We start from the raw sequence: 7,274 nt of genomic DNA on the forward strand, positions 1-7,274 counted from the left end.
TACTTCCTGAGACAACTGGGGAAGTACAGTCTCCCACAGGAGCTGCTGATCCAGTTCTACACTGCGGTCATTGAGTCTGTCCTGTGCTCCTCCATCACAGTCTGGTATGGAGCAGCCACTAAACAGGACAGGAGCAGACTGCAGCGGACTGTACGGGCAGCAGAAAGGATCATCGGCACCCCCCTGCCCTCCATCCAGGACCTGCACATCTGAAGAACCAGGAACCAGGCAGGGAAAATCATCACAGACCCCTCACACCCTGGACACAGACTTTTTGACCTGCTGCCCTCTGGCAGACGGTACAGAAGCCTGCAGACCAGGACCACCCGACATAGGAACAGTTTCTTTCCCCTCGCCATCTCCCTCCTAAACAGTTGACCTGTCACACTGCTCCCACTGCCAGACTGCAACTGCAACTTATGTACGTTCTGTAGTATTCATCCACCTCATTTCATTTCTGTCATCCTGTAGTTTATGTATATAAGATCTAGATTGGATATTTATGGTTGGTTTACACAGCTGTGTGTGTTTGTGTATGCATGTGTAGCTGTATATATCCACACATGTGTGTGTGTGTGTGGGTGAATTGTGCTGCTTACATTGTTGAGATATACATTGCTGTGCTTGAGAGTCACCATCTACTGGAACCAAATTCCTTGCATGTGTCTGTGCATATACATGGCCAATAAACGCGATTCTGATTCTGAAGAAGCAGAAATGGCTTTGGGAGAAGATATTCCAGGATTCAAACTTGAGACGAGGGAGTTTGTTTCTATCAAACATCAACGAGAACAACAAGGACTCAGTCTGTTGAAGCCACTTGTACCTTCGTGTGTTCGTGCTGGAAAACTATTAAAGACATAAGAGATATGATTTTCATGTCCACATAGAAAACTGACTGAACTCTGTCGCCACGTCTTTCTTTCGGGGGCTTCTGCAGAGAGAAAAACCACACAGCTGATTTGTTATAGCTGCAATCAAAGCAGGAGGATGATGAGGAAGAGCTCAAACAGGAGTGTTTTTGAGAGAGGAAGATGGACGAGAGGACAACAGGAGAGCTTTTGATTGTTACTGCGTCTTAGATGGGATTATTTTGAAGTGGAAGGGAGATGTGTGTTTGCCTGTCCCCACGAGTCAAAGTGTCACAGAAATGAAAGCAGAAAAAAGATATTAGAAAATGATTTCCTGCTGCTACAGCCAGATGGGTCTGTGCCACTCAGAAAGAAGAAACAGGTTGGCGCTACTGGCAGCTGCTGTCATTTACACTGTGAGTTGGGGAGCTATCCAATTTCCTGAGATGAGTTCAGCCAGACGCTGAAAGAGTGTAAAAATATCTGTGTCCATAAAGTCACACTCAGGAAGTGATAACCACACAGCAACGGGACTCCTCCTAAAATTAGGCTGAAGTCCGAGGACACGTAAAAACTCCTCGTGTTTCAGAAATCTGTTGTGTGAGCGTTCGTGTGCAGAGATCCGTCGAGTCCTCCCAGGTTTGAGGCATCGATCAGTGGTGACATTTTCCTCCGGTGAGAACGCCACACAGGAACTTATAAATCAGTTTTATTCAGTTCAGTCTGAGTCTCCGGTGACGTGTTTGTACCTTAACCCTGTAAGGCCTAACGTATCACATTTCATACGTGAGTGTTGGAGACTTTTATTTAGCAGGCTGATTGTGTTTCCTCTGAAGAACTGCATAATACAGCTTCAGCAACAAACCTGGATAATAAAGGACTGACCTGAACAGGCTCCTAGATTCAGAGATGGTCTTTCCCTTTTCACGAGGAGGGGGCCTAAGGGTACATCTGTCACCATCTTACAATGCTGTGATTGCAGCCATTCCCCAACTCTCTGTGAATGGGACTCATGGACATTGATCAGTGGGCTTTGATCAGTGGGTTTTGGTCAGTGGTTGTTGATCAATGGTCATGAGAATTTGCATAATTACGATTAAGGAACTGACCTCCCAGCCCATTGTTCCTTCAGTGGGTTGGTTTCAGTCATTATGCAAATGTGCTGTTTATAAGATTGAAACCTGCAGTCAGCTGAGACTGAAGACGTCACTTGGATGAGTGACGAAACGTTTCTCCCACAAAACGCTACGTCCAGATGAACAGAATCAACTTTTGGAGATTTACTTACCTGGATGATTGAGAATGCATCAAGACAACGTAATGACATGCATCGTGGTAAATGAACACATTATGAGTGGAGGATGAGGATGAGAGGGGACCCAGGAGTCTACAGCAGCATGAAGCATGTTCTGAATGAAGCTTCAGCCCAGATCAAATAAAAAATATTTGTTTCAGTCACTTTTCAGCAGCTCTCTGAGTCAGCCTGCCACAAAAGGAAGGGTGAAGCGAGGCCGGAGACAGTGAGGCAGAACAATAATCACTCATACAGAGGAAGATGTGAGATAGAGACATAACGAGGTAGAAACTGACCTGGGACTCTTCGCTGATTGTTTAAGACAGCTGTAAACATCTGTGTGCTTCGCTTTGCCTCCCCGTCACCTCTCCTTCCCCCTGTCTGACAGTTCAATTCAATTCAATTTTATTTATATAGCGCCAAATCACAACAACAGTCGTCTCAAGGCGCTTTATATTGTACAGTATATCGTACAATAATAGATACAGAGAAAAACCCAACAATCATATGACCCCCTATGAGCAAGCACTTTGGCGACAGTGGGAAGGAAAAACTCCCTTTTAACAGGAAGAAACCTCCAGCAGAACCAGGCTCAGGGAGGGGCGGGGCCATCTGCTGTGATTGGTTGGAGTGAGAGAAGGAAGACAGGATAAAGACATGCTGTGGAAGAGAGACAGAGATTAATAACAAGTATGATTCAGTGCAGAGAGGTCTGTTAACACATAGTGAGTGAAGAAGAAACACCCAGTGCATCATGGGAATCCCCGGCAGCCGACGTCTATTGCAGCATAACTAAGGGAGGATTCAGGGTCACCTGGTCCAGCCCTAACTATATGCTTTAGCAAAAAGGAAAGTTTGAAGCCTAATCTTGAAAGTAGAGATAGTGTCTGTCTCCTGAATCCAAACTGGAAGCTGGTTCCACAGAAGAGGGGCTTGAAAACTGAAGGCTCTGCCTCCCATTCTACTTTTAAATACTCTAGGAACAACAAGTAGGCCTGCAGTGTGAGAGCGAAGTGCTCTAATAGGGTGATATGGTACTACAAGGTCATTAAGATAAGATGGGGCCTGATTATTTAAGACCTTGTATGTGAGGAGCAGGATTTTGAATTCTGGATTTAACAGGAAGCCAAAACAGGAGAAATCTGCTCTCTCTTTCTAGTCCCTGTCAGGACTCTTGCTGCAGCATTTTGGATTAGCTGAAGGCTTTTCAGGGAGTTTTTAGGACTTCCTGATAATAATGAATTACAGTCGTCCAGCCTGGAAGTAATAACTGCATGAACTAGTTTTTCAGCGTCGCTCTGAGACAGGATATTTCTAACTTTAGAGATGTTGCACAAATGGAAGAAAGCAGTCTTACATATTTGTTTAATATGTGCGTTGAAGGACATGTCCTGGTCAAAAATGACTCCAAGGTTCCTCACAGTGTTACTGGAGGCCAAGGTAATGCCATCCAGGGTAAGAATCTGCTTAGATACCATATTTCTAAGGTTTTCAGGGCCGAGTACAATAACCTCAGTTTGATCTGAATTAAGAAGCAGAAAGTTAGCGGCCATCCAGGTCTTTATGTCTTTAAGACATTCCTGCAGTTTAACCAATTGCCGTGTGGCTAGACCGTCCCATTTCACCTGACTTCGTGTTGATGATGATTAGATTGTGTGTGTTGGAGGGCACTGAATACGTAACCCCGGCTCCTTCATTTAAAACCATGATTACCCAGCTTCCTCTCTGTTTCTCCCATTTCCAGCTGCACTGCAGCATGTGGAGGAGGAAGAGGAGGGGCAGTCCAGCTCGTCTTCACTTTGTAATTTCACTTTGACAGTAAGCAACATGTTCACCCGAGAGGACAGAAAAAAGCTACAGCTCGTCCTCCTCACGTCACTGAGCTCAGTGTCCCTTTACCGTTCTGAAATAAAAACAGCTGACTGGCTCACAAACGGTGAGAAGGGGCTGGTCTGGACTTTTCTTATGTATTGCAATAATGCTAAGTTCTTGTGCTATTATTTAGATTGGGTTTAGTTGTGTTCAGTCGAGTTTGTTTCCCCTGTGTCCCTGTGTATGTGAGTCTTTTCCTTCTTCTGTCTTGTTCTCTTAATGTCTAGTTATGCCGTGCTTGCGTCTCCCTCATCTGTTCTCATGTGTCTCTCCAGTTTGTCTGCGTGTTCATGTTGTCAAGCTGTGTCATCACGTCTCTCCAGGTTTCCTGTTTTATTTTGAAAGTCTGGTGTGTCCATGTTCAGTGTGTTTAGTTTGTGGCGTCATGTTCGCTTGTGTCAGCTGTTTTCCCCGTTGTTTCCACTTCCCTCATTGCCTGTCTGTGTATTTAAGTCCTCTGTGTTCAGTGTTGGGTCATCTGTTCGTCTTCATGTCAGGTCACAGAGTTTCAGCTTCACGCTCATGTTTGGTGTCTTTCATAGTCACATTGTTGCATGAACCTGTTCAGTTCCATGTTCTTGTCTCTTGTCATTGAGTTTAGCTTCGCACGTTTTTCTGTATCAGCCGTCATAAAGGCTCGCGTTTTCTTTGATCATCAGTTTTTTCTCATCTGCTTTTGGGTCCGCTCTGCAAACACACCGGCGCTCCCCGCTGTGACAGGGAAGCCGCTGAGTTTATCTGTGATCGAAGCCTGAATGATTCGTTCACTGAGGAGGTCGTGGAAACTCCAGCACTGCTGAAGGTCACGGATATCGTCCCCGCGCACAGAGATTCCTCCGGGTCCTCTGAGTATGCTGTAGATGTCATGGTATGTAGATGATGTCATGTTCACAGTGAGGATTCAGTTTCTGCAAGTTGGCGAAGCTCTGCCCGATCATGTGACCAGGCTGCTGACAGGTCAGCTGATCAGCTGTTTTTCTTTCTTTTGCAATCTTTATTGACCTGTACTCAATTTTAGAGACGTGTTAGCTGCCATCAAGTTCAAACTGAGCTCATATTTCTATTGAAGCACTTTATTTTCTCCGTTCATGTTTTCTGTGTTGTGAGTGTGAATAAAATCTGGATTTATGAGATTCTCATAAATCCAGATTTTATTCACACTCACAACACAGAAAACATGAACGGAGAAAATAAAGTGCTTCAATAGAAATATGAGCTCGGAGGGTTTGAACATTGATGGCTTTCCTCCTGCTGCTGCTGTATTGTTGTTTTGAGGAGAACCAGTGTGAACTCCCTCGAGAACAGAGAAAGACGTCTGCAAATAAACACACCAATCTGCCAACACAACACAAAACACACCCACACAAAGCTCTGCCTGTTGCTTCGGTCTGTGATGCTAATCACAGTTTTCAGCACGAGGGGGTGGAGAAGAAGACGGCAGGAGAGGAGGAAGAGAGGAGGCAGTGAGAGGAGAAGAAAGGAGAAAATGAGTGATGATAAGGTAACTCTTACCTCCTCAAAATGATCTGTGTGTATTTCTAAAGCGGTGATCCAGCCATGGTGTGGTAGTGATGGTTGTCAGAGTGAAGGAACGTGTGTGAATGGGCTGAGCTCTAATTTGGCACTCACGTGTGATCAGAGGTGACTCCTGTGTGGGATAGTCTGCATGTTAATCAGTGTTGGCTCCCTGAGGAAGACGGGAAGGATGAACACCAAAACCCTTTTTCTTTTTTAAAGTACCCACTTGGATCGGCTCGACGCCACTGCAGACCACACGACTTGGTCGGTCCGATGAAGAGCCTTCCAGACCGCTGCTACATGTTGTAGCTGTTCTCTGTCACTGGGGGGCAGCGTCACAGACGTGTTCATGTTTGAGCTGTTGGCACTGCTTTAAGCTGAGCATGCAGACTGTCTGAGCTTCCAGTAGTTTTTTCACATTTCTTGCTCTTGTTGTGAGCTCAACTTTCAACCAATCAGGGTGCTACCTACGCATCGCTGTGATCCCCATCAGGCTTTGACAGCTGCATAGCAACATGTCTGCGTAGGCTGCACATCCAAAAAGTGTGCTGCAGAGTAAACTAAGCTGGAATTCACCAGTCAGACCAAACTTGTCAAACATGACCAAAGTCTGCTTTTTTACTTTAAACGAGACTGTGAAGCTGTCTCAAAGGCTTGATGCTGTTTATCTGGACGTAGCGTTTTCAGGGGAAGAACAAGAAAGCTCCAGGAAAGAAGGACAACCACTGCCTAAGTGAAAACCTGTAGCGATCCCGTATGTGTCGAGAGTATCAAGTGAGACACGTTTTTTCTAAAACCGGGTCTCTGTGGCTTTTAAACCCAAAACACGCTGCGCCAAAAATTGGTCCACAAACAGCGTAACATAGTGTACGCTGTTAAGTGCAGGAGGATTGCCAGGATTTATACATCGGGGAAACCAAACAACCTCTGGCGAAGCGGATGGCACAACACAGAAGAGCCACCTCGTCAGGCCAGGACTCTGCAGTCTATTCACACCTACAGGCCAGTGGACACTCTTTCAATGATGAGGATGTTCACATCCTGGACAGGGAGGAACGCTGGTTTGAGGGCGGAGTCAAGGAGGCCATTTACGTGAAAAGGGAAAGACCATCTCTGAATGGAGGAGGGGCCTAAGGGTACATCTGTCACCATCTTACAATGCTGTGATTGCAGCCATTCCCCAACTATGTGAATGGGACTCATGACCATTGATCAGTGGTCATGACAATTTGCATATTAATGATCATGTAACTGATGATGATTGCTCATGCATCAAGACTCTATGAAGGCTGGGCCTTTTCAAGAAATGATAATGAAGTAATGAGAAAGAGCTACAAACAACCATAACTGTCACAGGACCACAGCTGAGACTCTTTATTATTTACAACAATTTGATATGTGTGCACTGGCAAGCTGAAGATTTCTGTTGAAGTCGTTTGTCTGCAGAGAGGGGCCCACATCCAGGTACCTGCATAGGGCCTCACCTGTTTGTGCAGCGATGCTGTGAAGAGGCCTTTATGGAGAGAAGAAAGCTCAGCGACACCTAAGAATGTATATTTTTGTGCCAATGGGACCACATAAGGAAAAATTAAAAGCTACTCTTCGTTTCATAATAATGAAACAGGAAACAGAAGGAAAATGATGAAGACAGGTGAGAGAGACAGAAGAAGAAAAGCTCAAAGCAGGAACAGAGAGGAAAGGTGAGCTGGATACCGCTGGGCCATGACTGTAAGGCACCA

This window comes from Perissodus microlepis, chromosome 20 (genome assembly GCF_051167445.1).
Source record: "Perissodus microlepis isolate ML-2025 ecotype Zambia chromosome 20, ASM5116744v1, whole genome shotgun sequence".
NCBI classification, from domain to species: domain Eukaryota; kingdom Metazoa; phylum Chordata; class Actinopteri; order Cichliformes; family Cichlidae; genus Perissodus; species Perissodus microlepis.